Below are 15,608 nucleotides of genomic sequence, written 5' to 3'. Positions count from 1 at the left end.
CAAATTGCAAATGAAGTGAGATCAGACACAAGCATGTACCATTTTTTCTTATAGTCCTTATAAGGATTGGCTTAAAGGGGCGAAGCAATATTGCTTTTCTATTCCCCGTTGTCTGTAGAGGATAAGTTGTTATTGAGCTATAAAGCTCTGCTCATGGCAAGTGGGCAACAGCAATGTCTGTAGAAGACAGTGTAAGGACAAGGTGTTATTGAGCTATAAAGCTCTGATCATGGCAAGAGGGCAACACCAATAACAGAGCCTCAGTTAGAACTTCATTGGCTACAGCATTGCCATCCATTACCCTCCAAGGATACCAATTTTAGTCGCCTCGTACGACATGCATTAGCTACATTAGTGCTATTCTTATCCCGGCAACCACAACACAATTTATAAATAAATTTTATTTCTATATATAAAAATGGTGTGTAGAGATAACTCCAAATTTCTTTGTTAAAATTTTTAATCTATGAAATTCTTTTATATTATTAATTAACTAATTAAGACTATACTATGAATATGCAAAAGAATTCACATTTTCCGGAATATATGAAAATATGGTATTTTTTCTGAACGTGAAATTATGTGCGGGACCAGTCAGTTTTAAAGTAGGAATTCTAATTATATCACGGAAAGAGGAGTGGGGGGGGGGGGGTAATTCAATCATTGAAATATCAACGAATTAAAAAAAAAACTACGACTAAATCAGATAAGATCAATCCAAATGTGTCCATATATACTATATTAAACAAAAGGCATAATGCTAGTTCTGTCTTCTCTGATGACGTTTAAAATTGTACTGGGCTTCTGTGGGATTTGTATGACTAATATCGGACTTCCGGAGTGAATAGCATGCATAGTTCATCTGTCATTGTGTACCTCCGTTGTTTTGTTTTAATAATCGCTACTGTGACTCACTCATAATCATGCAGCTGTTTTACAGTATTGTAAATCTAAGGTCTGCTACAGGTTGTTGAAACTTTTTTTTTTTTGAGCAAGACATCAACTTCATATTCTTTGGTCGTCGTTCGTCTGCTTTTCAAGTCTTTCCGTGTTGAAGAATTCTTCTATCTCCTCATCTGTTATTCATAAGGAATCAACAGTAAAGAAAATATCTTTTTTAAAGAATATTCGAATGGTTTCTGAATGGTAATAGTTTCTTAGGAGGAAACCATTCTTAGAAGCTTTTTTTTTTGTTATGATATGTGTCTGGCTGGCTTGCACATTTTTTATGCTCATTATACTAACAGCGTAGAGCACACTTCCTCCAGGGATATATTTCCTGCGTACTGTATATTTTCATATAGCTTATACGCTTGTTGAAATGCAGATTTATCTATCAAAAATAATAAATAAATAAATACATAAACAAACATAAAAACTATATTGATGTTTATGAATGTGTTGTCGCAAATAGGTTACTGCAGCCAAACGATTTGTAGACGGCATTACGTATTTTGCTATAAAAAGCTGATATAAATATGAATAGATAGATAGTTTATTTCATTATTTATTTTCTACGTAAATAATTGGTTTGATATAATTACATCAAGATTCGTATATTCTGCAGATAAAATGTTGAAAATTCTAATAACTAAATTAGAAGTGCGTATATTTTTGGCATTTTATAAAATCACATTAAAAATAAGAAATAAAAATCGCCACAGAATTATAAATCAATTTTAAATATTTGATTTTTATTAGACCTTAAATAACTTAAACATTTTGTTTCAGTTTTGGCCGATGAAATATGTGTTACGTTTACTTTGAAATATCCCTTCTAACATCATTTACTTTTAAAAAAAAGAAAGAAAAGAAATAAACTGTCGATTTTAACTATTTGTCTCTCATCTCATTTTACATTGAGGTGTTAGGGCTAAACGCGTTTCCATAAATAAGTTACCTGGTTTCGTATAAACCTAATTAATGATATAATAGTAGGGTTAATCCTACCTACATTTGGTTTCTATGTCGAAGGCACTTTACAAACAACGATGTTTTAGAATATTCAAACATTTTTCTACCATCAAAGAAGAAAGTAATGTTCATCTATACTTTGCACGATTCTCCAATCAGATTACATTAACCTCTTCATGTTTCTTGGCACAAATTTTTAATTTCACTGAAACGAAAATAGTTAAATAAAGTAATTATCCTCAAGTGCCGGCTCATTCCATTCTGTTTCATACGTTTAACAATAAAAATCAACGATGAACAATCTCTGTTTTTCATGTTTTCATTCTGGACCTCCTTACACTACAATGGAAACCTTTTAGCAGAAGCTAGGGATCTGTACCTCGAAAATAACAACAACAACGAATTACACGAACATTAATTAAGGCTTGTTATGTTGGTGCTTTAAAGCAGCCTACCTCCTGAGAGACACAATTTATTCCTGAATTTATAGATAGTTTTTCAGCTAACATCGTATGTTAAACACTGCTTGGAAGAAGTCATCGGACACTCCCATGGGTAAGGAGCATCGTGCCACATAACGAGTCACGTGTTTGCAGTAGGTATAAATTGCTGGAATACGATGCTCCCAAGTCAATGCAACTGCGTCCAGGTAAAAAGGTTGCGAGAAAGGAACTAGCGGAGTTTGATAAAGGCGTTGTGATAGGATGCCATGTTCGGCAAATTGTTGACAAATTAGACCATCCCAGCTCAAAAATCAGTGATATATATCGAGACGGAAGCACAGGAAGTCAACTACAAAGGCTATCCTCAGTAGATGACCCACCACTCTCATCGAACGTGACCGCAGGGTGCTACGAAGAATAATGGGTAAAAACCGTCATTTGTCGCAGACACGTTGAATGTGGAATTTCGGGCATCGACTGGAACATGAATCTGCACAAAAACATTCAGAACCGAGGCTCACAACATGGGTTTCCATAGTAGGTATGCAATATGAAAGCCCCACATTACCCGAACCAACATGCAGCGTCGTCTTCGGTGGTGCAAACTGCGTGTACAGAGGAACGTGGAAATTTGGAAAGTCGTGTTATGGAGCGACAAATCACGGTACCCCCCTCCTACCGAGCAGAGGAACGGGCGTGGGTGTGACGGATGCCCGATGAACGTCTCCTACCAGTGCGTAACCCCATCTATGAAATTCGGAGGTGGCAGTGTGATAGTGTGGTTCTATCACACAATGCGCCATATCATAAGGCTGCTGTTGTAACTGCGTGGTTTGCGTACATGAACGTCAACATACTTGACTGGCCTCCACAGAGACCTGATCTCAACCCTTTGAACATTAGCGGGATGAACTGGATCGTCGGGCGAGGTTGAGACATCCGTTCCAGAACCTCATTGCATGCCTACAGAAAGAATGGTCCGAAATTCCCATTGATAACTATCCTACGCTTGTGGAAAGTATGTCCCGTAGAATTGCTACAGTCATCGCAGCGAAAGTAGGTCCTACATCTTATAAGGTAGGCTTCCAAGCAGTGTACGCTTACACGTGTGGAACATCTGGATTTTCGATAATATTTAATTTTATTATTATCAATATTTATTATATTTTATAATAATTTATTATCGATATTATTTGCAGTTGGAATTTCTCTAATTGAGCACTTCGTAGAGTGGTCACAAATATATCACAAATGATTCATCTCCATCCATTTGTTCACTGGACATCAAGAGATGTCTTATGGTCACTCGGTGATGTGCCACACCAGGCCTCGCCATGTGGTCTTGTTGTATGCTTTTCTGAAGACTTCAACGCTCTGAAGATCAGTCACTCTAGACACACCATCCATCTCATTGACGATCGAACTTTCCTGTTTTTCCAGGAACTGTACCTATTACTGCTTTGAGAAGTCCTCCTTCCAACCTGTCAGTGTTTCCAAAGCATTTCAGTTTTCTTCTGTCAATATCCTTAAGGAGCCATAAAGTTCTACTGATCCTTTCTAGCACCTTTCCATTTGTCTGCCTTTCAGTATATTATATCCCCAACAGCCCTCTATATTCTATAACACTACATCTCAAAGCGGAAATAATGGAAGATGTTTCATCTTCCAGCTTGCAAAGATATATTCTATAACATTGTATATATTCTATAACATTGTATATATTCTATAACACATTCTATATTATTCTATAACACATCTCTAATGGAATATATATATATATATATATATATATATAATATAACATAATATATATATATATATATAATATAATATAACATAATATAACATAACATAACACATCTCTATATATATATAACATAACATAACACATCTCTAATGGAAGATGTTTCAACTTCCAACTTGCGAATCTAATTTATTCTGAAAAAAGAAAAATTCTTCAGCGCATCTGATATGTTATAATTTGCGGTGTATAACACTATAGCAATAATTTCTTTTATAAAAAAAATTCTGTCATAAGTTACATAATCAATGAAATATGCAAGCATAATACATTTTACAACTCATATAGTTTTATTTAAACTTTATATAGTTTCCGATAATATAATATTTTTAACAAGGTTCTTTTTTTTTTGTGCTTGCGTAGTAGTAGATTTTTTTGTCCATACAAAAGAATGAAATGACTTCGGTATTGTCTATAACATTATTAGCTCTATATTTCAGAAATTTATCTGCATTTTAATTATTTGGATTTCATTAAATAGCACAAATTAAAATAATTAATTTTAATATAATACTCTTTCAATTATTAAATGAATAAATCTATCAAATCTTTTATAATCCCAGAGTTTAGTTAAAATTGTTAATACACCGTTTTTATATTCAAAAGAAATTAAATATTTCTTTTGAATTTCTTTCTTTCTTTTTTTTTTTTTTTTTTTGTATAGATGGATCAATTGATCAATCGACCGTGAGATGGAGGGTAATGGATGGCAATGCTGTAGCCAATGAAGTTCTAACTGAGGCTAGGCTATTGCTGTTACCCTCCTGCCATGATCAGAGCTACAATAGCTCAATAACACCTTATCCATACACTGTCCTCTACAGATAACGGGGAAGATGAAAGCATTCTTGCTTCGCCCCTTTAAGCCAGTTCTTATAAAGATTTTTTGTATATATATATATATATATATATATATATATATATATATATATATATATATATATATATATATATATATATACAGTTTGAACTGAGGCTCAGCTACTGCCGTTACCAAGCCATTACCAGAGCTTATTAGCTAAATAACACCCAATCCACACGTTCTCGTCAATCAGATAAAGGGATAAAGAGTCAAGGTGTTCATCTCCAAAAAAATAAATGTAGGCAAGCATGCTTGTCACAAAGTGCACATCTGGTGAGATTTTTTAATAGGGTAGCTGACAATTGCTTTCCACAACATCCCATTTTATCCGGGCTTGGGACCGGATAAAATGAGAATGAGGCCTTAAATGAGATTTAAATCGGCGTGTGTTCACTGGGCTGGTTTGCCTGTTCTGTGTGAAGAAAACCCCCTTACCTTTATATGAGACCAGCTAACTCATGTGTAGTCGAAAGAAACCAGATAAAAGTACCTCACTTCAGGGACGGGAATCAAACCCAAGTCTTTCCGATCAAAGGACTTCCTCTATATCGACTGAGCTACCGAGGCTCTTGATGTTTTTTATAGACGTCTTAAAATACCACATTTGGAGGGTACGTTAAAAAAAACATCTACTCATTGCGGCAAACAGAATTTATGATCGAATCGAATTAGGAACTATTTCTACGCCTATCTACCTTGTTGTTTGAAACAAAAAAAGATACATCTTGGGTGAAGAAAGATTTCTAACGAAATGGTGTAGGTCACCAACTATTTGTAACATAATACAGGGAAAAAATAAAGTTTCCATCTATCTCTAATACCATTACTTTTCTGATATTTGTTTTTAATCTCAGTATTGTCATTTTAATTTAGTCTAATTTGATTTTATTCCAAGGTGGTGCTGTGTGTGTGTGTGGGGGGGGGAACCTGAACCACTAGGGCTGCAAAGGCCAACATTGAGGTGGTCCTCAGATGGTTGCGGAGGGTTGTTTCTTTGTTTTTAGTATTGATTATTGGTGTTTTACAGATTTTTGTTCTTCGTTGTACTAGTTTCATAGTATTTTAATGCAATTCTTTATTTTTATTTTGTTGATTAGTTTTAGGTTCTTTGGGTGTACTTTTTTCCTTTTGAGGACTTTTCCTTTAATGAGGGAAAAGTCAGACGACCGTTTCGAAAGTACACAGTGGGTCAATTGAGGCCTTCTCTTTTTCTCCTCTTTTACTACCTTGCTCTCTCTCTCTCTCGCTGCTGAATCTCATCACCACTGTTATACTTAAAAAATCAATGATGAGAGACTTAACTCATACAATATGCATGTTTCAGATTACTTAATTACACTATGTTGACAAAAGTATTTGGACACCTAGTTGAGGTCACATAAATGTGTTTTAATTACAGTTCTACTTCCCAACGGAACCACCTTTGGCCTTAATGACAGCAATTACCCTTTGGGGCCTGTTTTCCACCAATTTCTTATACGTCGCAACAAGAATATTCTTCCATTCGTCACGCAAAATTACCCCCATTGCTGATGCTGCTGATCGCCACTGTGGTCTGGAGCGAATTCGCCGTTCTAGTTCGTTCCAAAGATATTCGATGGGGTTGAGGTCTGAATTCTGAGCCGGCCAGTCCAATACTTCAACGTTGCTTTGTAAAAACCAGTCTCGGACATGCAGTGCAGTATGGCATGGACCCTCGTCGTACCGAAACATGCAAGGATCACTGCCGAAGTACTTCCACAGTTCTGAAACGTGAAGTTGTCTGGGTAGCTATCAGATGTTCATGGTTTTTTTTCGGGGAGTGAAGTGCATCCAACCGAAACACCCCCATACCATTACCGAGCCTCCACTAAACTATACATTTGGAATGATACAGTCCTTCCGGACCCATTCTCCTGGTAATCTCCAGATCCAAACACCACCATTAGAGTGAAACATTTGGAACGTGATTAGTCGCTCCACAGAATCATCTATGGTCCAGGAACGACATGAAAGACTCCAAACGTCGTTTGGCATTGGGGGGGCGGGGGGGACTTGTTCACAGCAGCAGCTCTGCTGTCGCAACTTAAGGCATGCAACTCTCTGCGGACAGTTCTAATACTGACAGATGTCTCTGCAACATTTTCCAGGTTGACTGCGAGACCCGCCGGTGATGACGTGCGGGATGCTCGAACATTCCTAGACAGAGCTCGTCAATCTCGGTCAGTGAGTGTCGGTGGCCTCCCAGGGTCTTAAGGCATGCAACTCTCTGCGGACAGTTCTAGTACTGACAGATGTCTCTGCAACATTTTCCAGGTTGACTGCGAGACCCGCCGGTGATGACGTGCGGGATGCTCGAACATTCCTAGACAGAGCTCGTCAATCTCGGTCAGTGAGTGTCGGTGGCCTCCCAGGGTCTTAAGGCATGCAACTCTCTGCGGACAGTTCTAGTACTGACAGATGTCTCTGCAACATTTTCCAGGTTGACTGCGAGATCCGCTGGTGATGACGTGCGGGATGCTCGAACATTCCTAGACGGAGCTCGTCAATCTCGGTCAGTGCGTGTCGGTGGCCTCCCAGGATCTTTTCCTGTTGTGGTAGCATCATCATAAGCAACAGTGGATTTCAGTACACTAATACGGGCAGCAATGTCACGGATAGAAAGACCACTGATGTAACACCCAACTACCATCACAGGTTGGAAGTCTCTCAGTTCAGCTGAACGTAACATCTTGACATCGAGTACAGTGCAAAACATGCAGCACATCCCACCTTTTATTACCTCCTTACGCAGATATTCCCTGAAGATTTGCGTGTAATAGGATCCGAAATTTGCATGGCACGTAAGGTGTCCAAACCCTTTTGTCAACAGAGTACATTAAGTTATATTTTTTAATGTACTCTGTATATATTTTTTAATGTACTCTGTATATATTTTAAATAGTGTCACTTCGTTTCATCAAATACTGTAGACTGGATTACATTATGATATATCAATTGTAAATCAGTATTACTTTCCTCTGCTATAGTGTAACTTTTGTTGGCTAGAAGATATGCAGCATAACAATATAACTTACATCGTTCGAAATGGTTGAAAATCTATCTGTTACGTTATGTGATCCATTTATCTTGGCAGTTATCTATTTATATACATACACTGTTCCAGAAGAATATGATTAATTACAGCCACAAAATGCAGGTGCTTTTTTTCGCATTAACTCTTTATATATTTCGTAGCGTATTCGAAAAAGTCCACATTGCAGAAACTGACTAATGGTACCTTTCCCTTAAACTACTGTTGTTGCCGGTAATCTCTAATGACTACATACATATATATACACACACACACATACCCGGAAGTGAGATGACGCATAAAAAATAATCGATGGTTTAAGTGATAGCGATACTTGATAGTTCTGTGTGGAAAGTGGCTACTCTCACATGCACACTGGCCCTGAACTAACAAAGTTGTTGAATGCAAAGGTCAAATTCGACGTAAATTCTTAGAATGATATTGAGTTTCTTTTATTACAGCATTTTTATATGCCACCAGGAAACCAATGAAAAATAGATGGTTTAAAATCTATCTGTTAAAGTTGTATTATTCGTTCGTTTAAGTTGGCAGGTAGTTTATTTATATAAAATAAGAAAGAAAAATGCAGCATATAAAATAGATTGTTTCGATTTTATTGATTTAATTCTTTTTCTTTCACTACACGTTATTCCCGCTTCCTATGCAGGGTCCGCGTGTTACTTAGATGCGACTTCTTGTTAGTACTACTCCCAACCGACTTGTCGCCTGGTCTGACGCTGGGGGGGAGGGGGATATATTTTTGACTGTAGCAGCGTATGTTCACGGGGCCGGTTTGCCGGATGGAAAACGCCAGTTAAACAGGAGGAAAAAACGCCAGGCTAACTTGGCTGTGGCTGATCCTCTAGTTCCTCACCTCATCGACGGGAATCGAACCTGGGACACTCCTTCCCCAGGCATATGATTGCGAAGCGCAAAGCCACTAGGCTAACCACGCGGACATTGACTTAATTTAATACCAACACAAAATTTACTCTCTAGTAGTCGAATTCAAATCCACTGTAGAGTGGAGTAAATTAAAATGTATTTATTTTTATTAAATAGTTGTGATATAAAAACACTGTTGTTCACTGTATTAATCACAGCTCTCATAAATAGTGATGCTCATTCTACTACTGCTTGAATGTAATTTCAGAAATTTCTAAATTTCGTATATACACTGTGTTGCCAAAAGTATATGCACGCACGAAACGTGTAACATTTTATTCCAAGTATTTATGTCTCTCCCAATGTACATATCTTTCTTTCATTCATTTACACATCTGTTTTAATTTTTAATCAAAGGTGAATTTTCATCTTTGATTAAAAATCAAAAATTACATGCGAATTGAAAATTCTAGTGAAATAATTAACGCATATTTTAAATCAGTCTTCTCAGGATAAATAATGCTACAACACTATTTGGCATTAACTTTAATTCAAAACGACTTGTACACATGGCTATTTAATAATTGTAGGATAAAGCAAAAACAAATGTGTTCTTGTTTTCATTATCAGATTTGTAATTCATTCAACAAGTTACACGTGCGAATGAAAAAATAAAACGAACGGAATAAAATTGTGATGGTTCGAAAACAGCACAACAGCGAGTCGGATAATAAACAGACTTGTTGTTTGCTATCAAGTAAATCCCCATGCTCTTTGAATATCATTGTGACGTCACTGAAAGAAAGATATTGGCAATGTTCCAAGTTGAGCTACCGAATAGCTTAATAATGTAATGAAAGTGCTTTTACTGGAAGGCTGCTATAAAACGCAAAGAACAATTTTCTTCATTATTATACGGAACATAAATTTAGGCAAGTTGCGAAGTAGAAAAATTCACCTGCTATGTGATCGGTTAAAATAAACCTCTCTCTCTTTCTCTCTCTCTCTCTCTCTCTCTCTCTCTATCTATCTATCTCACACACTTGTTATAGAAAAAATATTTTTCGCCTTTCAGTATTGAAATTCAAGAATGATGTATTTTTTTTTATCAATTTTATTTCCGTGCAGATTTCAAATAACAGTTGCCTAGCAACGTGTATTTATCTTCAAAACTCTGTTGAATATTTGGAAACCTAAAAGCGCCATAAAATCCTTCTATTTGATATTAGGGACTACAACTCATAAATAATATAAATATTCTTTAGGGAGATAACTTCGCACTCCTACAGGTAATACATCATCGTTGGATGCTTCTCAGATGAAAACATTCTCCAACGTCTACGGTTATCTGTAAAGGATCAATAACGTCCCTCTTGTGTATTATCAATTCTCATTTTGGGAAGGATGTTAAAAAGAAAAGAGCCATTTGAATTTTATGATAGCAAATATTTGATGATATTCACACTCGGTTGTTATCTTTCGATGTCTTTTGATCTATTCTTAACAGTTAATTTGCTATTTGAAGAGTCTGCTTTCTTTTTTCCACACATCACTCGCAGTTAATGCTTACAAGTGGGATCCAACTCTATTGATCTACACGTCTGGTTAATTCTAGAATTTATTATTCTGTCTTGTTCATGTCAACGGGTCATTTTTCACCCTTCTCGTGGTCGTCACTGATGTGTGCATGCCTACTCAGGCTTTGACATTAAACGATCACAGATCTTTATAAAAATGTTGTTTGTTTTTGTCGATGTGGCGTTTAGTTAAGAAGACATTTGTAAAACTAAGAAACCACCACTGTTTGGGTGGCATACGTTGATAGCGTCATTCATATTGTTTATCATTTAAAACTTTTTTTTGTTCTTTTATGTTAGTTTTTGCTAGTTTTTGTCAGAGCTGTTTTGAGCGAAGTCTAATTAGACGAATTCGAATAGGTGATATTTCCGGACATAAACAAACTAACCTAAGAACACACTCGGTGAATAGACATGAGCATTAAAATACTTTTAGAATAGAATAAAGTATTTTTAGAATCTACTCTAAAAACTACTTAAGAATAGCTTTTCAACGTTTTCACGGTAAGATTAACTTCCAGTCTGAGAATTACTTATCTTTACTTGGTTATGATAAGCCAGTCTTCCATGTTAAGAGATACGGTGCAATAATTGAAACGTTTTCTCTTCTTATTTAGCCAATTTCCTTATAATAAATCTTAATAATCGAACCTAATTGTAATTAAACTCTAATGCAGGTTTTCCTGAAAGTTGCCTTGTTGTTACTTGCTAAAGATTTGTCTCATTTACATAAAAATTAAATTACACGGATAACATTTACGAAATAATCCAAATACAGATTGTGATCATGCGGCTCTATATGTATATTGAAATAGAGATTGACAAACCACATTTATTCGTAGCTGTGTTTATATTAGTATAAAATTTGTATAGGTAAAAACTAGAAATTAATTTTGCGTAATAGTTATATTAAAATAAACTATTTGTATCATTTTATAGCAAATAATTTTAATATTATACTGTAATTTATATTTACGCACCTATTATTGTAAAGTATATATTCAATATACATTCCCCGTCTAGAGAGGAATGGTGTATGTGGATTCAGGGAGGAATCAATCGACCGTGAGATGCGGTCGATTGGTTCATTAATGCCCTTGGGGGTAACGGATGGCAACAATGCAATGCTGTACCAATGAAGTTTAACTGAGGTTCGGCTGTTGCTGTTACCCCCTTGGGCGACGAGTTTTTGAGTTCGCTCTCTTAAGGGAGCACTTTGAGTCTCCGGGGGAAGTGTTCTCCGGCACGGCCCGCTGAGGGGCTTTGTCGGTGAATTAAATTATTTTCCTCGGAATATGAGCGGTTGTGCTCAGTGGTCGGGGAGCCCGTCACTGAGTGGAACCAACGCTGAGATTAGGACGGTCTTTCGCCCCCTATGGAGTGGCCTAGAGATCGTCCGTATTTTTGAGATTTCACCTTTACTTACATAGTCGGTGATTGATTTTATATGAGATGCCCATATAGGGTAACGGATGGCAATGCTGAACCAATGAAGTTTAACTGAGGTCGGCTGTTGCTGTTATCCTGGGTAAATGAGTTCGCTCTCTTAGGTTTTACCCTAAGGGAGCACTTTGAGTCTCCGGGGAAAGTGTTCTCCGGCACGGCCCGCTGAGGGGTTCTTGCCGGTGAATTATTTTCCTCGGAATATGAGCGGTTCTGCTCAGTGGTCGGGGAGCCCGTCACTGAGTGGAACCAACGCTGAGATTAGGACGGTCTTTCGCCCACTATGGAGTGGCCTAGAGATCGTCCGTATTTTTGAGATGTCACCTTTACTTACATAGTCGGTGATTGATTCATTAATGCCCTTGGGGGTAACGGATGGCAACAATGCAATGCTGTACCAATGAAGTTTAACTGAGGTTCGGCTGTTGCTGTTACCCCCTTGGGCGATGAGTTTTTGAGTTCGCTCTCTTAAGGTTTTTGCCTTAAGGGAGCACTTTGAGTCTCCGGGGAAAGTGTTCTCCGACACGGCCCGCTGAGGGGCTTTGTCGGTGAATTATTTTCCTCGGAATTTGAGCGGTTCTGCTCAGTGGTCGGGGAGCCCGTCACTGAGTGGAACCAACGCTGAGATATGGACGGTCTTTCGCCCACTATGGAGTGGCCTAGAGATCGTCCGATTTTTTGAGATGTCACCTTTACTTACATAGTCGGTGATTGATTCCTTCAATACTTGGAGGGTAATGGATGGCAATGCTGTAGCCAATGAAGTTCTCACTGAGGCTCGGCTATTGCTGTTACCCTCCTGCCATGATCAGAGCTTTAATAGCTCAATAACACCTTATCCCTACACTGTCCTCTACAGATAACGGGGAAGATGAAAAGCATTCTTGCTTCGCCCATTTAAACCAGTCCTTATAAGACTATAAGGAATGGTGTATGTATATATTCAATATACATTCATCATCTAGAGAATGGTGTATTATAATGATTGATTAGGTTATCTACAAAAAAAGTTTTCTTTTAATTTTTTCTTATAAAATGACTTAAATTTTGCATTTAACAAATTTTATAATAAAAATAAGTTAAACGTTTTATACACATTTTACAAGACAAAAGGGAATATGAAAAGCAACTTTGCTTCACCCATCTAGCCAGAAATATTAATGGTAATTTTTATAGGTCTATATAGCAGCGATTTTCAACTTGTTTTCTACAGGGAACAATTTGAGTCTCCGGGGAAAGTGTTTTCAGGCATGGCCCGTTGATCGGCTTTGTCGGTGAATGCTTTTCTTCGGAATATATGAGCGGTTCTGTTCGGTGGTGACTGAAATGGACGGTCTTTCGCCCACTATTGAGTGGTCTAAATTTTAGAGCCGGCTTTACTTACACATAAGGCACATTGGTGTCTTCAGGTGTACCGTGCGATTTATGAAAAGAAATAATATCGTAATTTGCGCATTTATTTATTAGTGTCTGGTCTTCCCTGTTCTTGTGTGTGTAAATCAATCAAAATTATGCCTATTTTTTGTAAGATCATCAAAAAATTTAAAAGAATATATTTTAGTGTGCCGCAGAATTTTAATATTTAGTCTAGGAGTGCCATATGATGGAAAAGGTTGAAAATCACTGGTCACATAGTAATGGGTTCTCTCTTCAATTATTATGCTTGTATCTTTCTTTTAACTTTTTTTTTAATTTGACCACTACTAATTATGCTTGACTATAATATATATGAACAAATATAGAATTAAGTGTAGTGTATAATAATTTCAATAATTATTTAATTTAGTCACGTTTATCAATGTTTGCTGCTACTCCCGGAGGGATTTTAAGAACCTCTGTTATATACAGTGCGTATGTGCTATGTTATTCGTAGATGTTGATGCCACAGTGCAAAGGAAGTATACTTATTATGTTATCTGTAGATCACATTTTGAGAAGTAGATATGTATAGAAGCAATGTGTTTATATAGTCAAACAAATAAATTACATTCATATAAGAACCTAAGAACCATTCATATAGGAACCATTGTTAGAATAAAGTATCGTCAACATAGACAATTACTCTACTTTATTCTTCCATGGCTATTCTGAAGCATCTTTCTCAAACTGAAAAACTGTTGTTTGCATTGGAATTCAAGTCAGAGTTTCTGTATTTGTATCTGTTTTCCATTCTGGTAGATCGACTGGGAATATACCTGCCGTTTATACATTACGTATACCGAGAAGCGAAATACCAAAGCCATATCCGGTTAGCTCTTCCAAATGGTCGACCCTGTTCAGATTTGGTGGGTAGGCACATATGGAGTAAATCGATCTTTAGACGACACGTGCTGTTGCCACTCCCTTCCCAGCATGCTCTAGAAGTAGGCCGTCTTGGATCAATATGCTCTGTAACAAAATATGCATCGTGACCAACATTGGCCATAGAGACTTGTGTAGGCTTTATAAAATGCTTGTCATGTGTCAGTGAACCATTGAGATCATTATGGCCACAGCTTCCAGTTTTCACTTTTACGTTGTCATCTTGTAGCCTGCAGAGAGAGAGAGAGAGAGAGAGAGAGATGGTGGGAGTGGCTAAATGGAGAGTAGTGATGGAACAATAAATAATAATGAAATTAGCTGAGGCATGCATTTTAATACGAGAATAGCGACTTATCAATAGAGAAACCAGCGCATGATTAAACACACTATATATAATGGTTTATGTGTTATGAGCGAGTACTGTGCGGGATAATTTGCTTTTATTTCTATAATTTGTGTACGCCCTTAACAGTAGTCATAAATCAACGTATTAGGATCATAAAATAGCATACCTCATTAAAATTTTATACTTTGTTTTTGGGTGAAATGATAACATTTCACCCAAAGTAACATGCGAATCATTTTTGGTTATTATTGTTACCTACTCCTGTACTAAAAGTTGATATACCTAGAAGTTAAAGAAAAAAAAATGTGTATAAAACGCTTAACTTATTTTTATTATAAAATTTGTAAATGTAAATTTGAAGTCATTTTATAAAAAAAATTAAAAGAAAACTTTTTGTAGATAACCTAATCAGTCATTGTAATACACCATTCTATTTTTTGAATTTTGTGAATGAGTACCCAAATGAAAAAATTAATTTAAGATTCAGATACAAAAAACAAAGGGGTGTGTAAGTATATTCCCAACTAAACTAAACAATACATTCCGCTGCGGCATTCCCACAAATCAGTATTACATTATTCTAATTTAAATTTATCCGTTCCTTTTAAGTATTAGTCCTTAAGAAAACAACGTCAATCAATCGAAATATTAGGATAAATATTTCCATATAAAAAAGGGTTAATTCTAATTTATTTTATTTACGTCTCATGAATTATATATGAAGAATGAAACAAACACGAAAATATTTTAAATCATAATTTATTAGATCACGCCCATTGAAATATACGGTGTTAACAACAACACCCTTCCACTCAAATTCTTTTTTTTCCTTTTTTTTTCTTTTTTTGTCACATTATCCCAGAGGGCGTCATTCTTTGTTCGGAAATATTTGATAGATGAGCAATAACCATACCCTTTATCAAGAATGGAATGCGATATGACAGTTCGCAGAAATTCCATATTTATATTCGTTCATAAAAAAAT

The 15,608-nt window shown here is 36.4% G+C and overlaps 1 protein-coding gene across 4 annotated transcripts in view; it reads left to right on the top strand.

Moving 5' to 3' along the window:
• The window catches only part of LOC150104927 (uncharacterized), a 359,330-nt gene that overhangs the window by 201,598 nt on the left and 142,124 nt on the right, over positions 1-15,608 (top strand). The window contains exon 1 of one of the 4 annotated variants that reach the window (XM_090395425.1): positions 3,337-3,434. The exons of the other annotated variants lie outside the window; for them this stretch is intronic. The gene's annotated coding sequence lies outside the window, so the exon portion shown is untranslated. Of the gene's footprint in view, positions 1-3,336; positions 3,435-15,608 lie in introns of those variants that run through there. 4 annotated transcript variants of the gene reach the window in all.

This window comes from Typopeltis vanoorti, chromosome 7 (genome assembly GCF_054136105.1).
Source record: "Typopeltis vanoorti isolate ZY-2024b chromosome 7, IOZ_Tvanoo_1.0, whole genome shotgun sequence".
NCBI lineage: Eukaryota > Metazoa > Arthropoda > Arachnida > Uropygi > Thelyphonidae > Typopeltis > Typopeltis vanoorti.
This window is presented reverse-complemented; position numbering and strand designations above follow the sequence as displayed.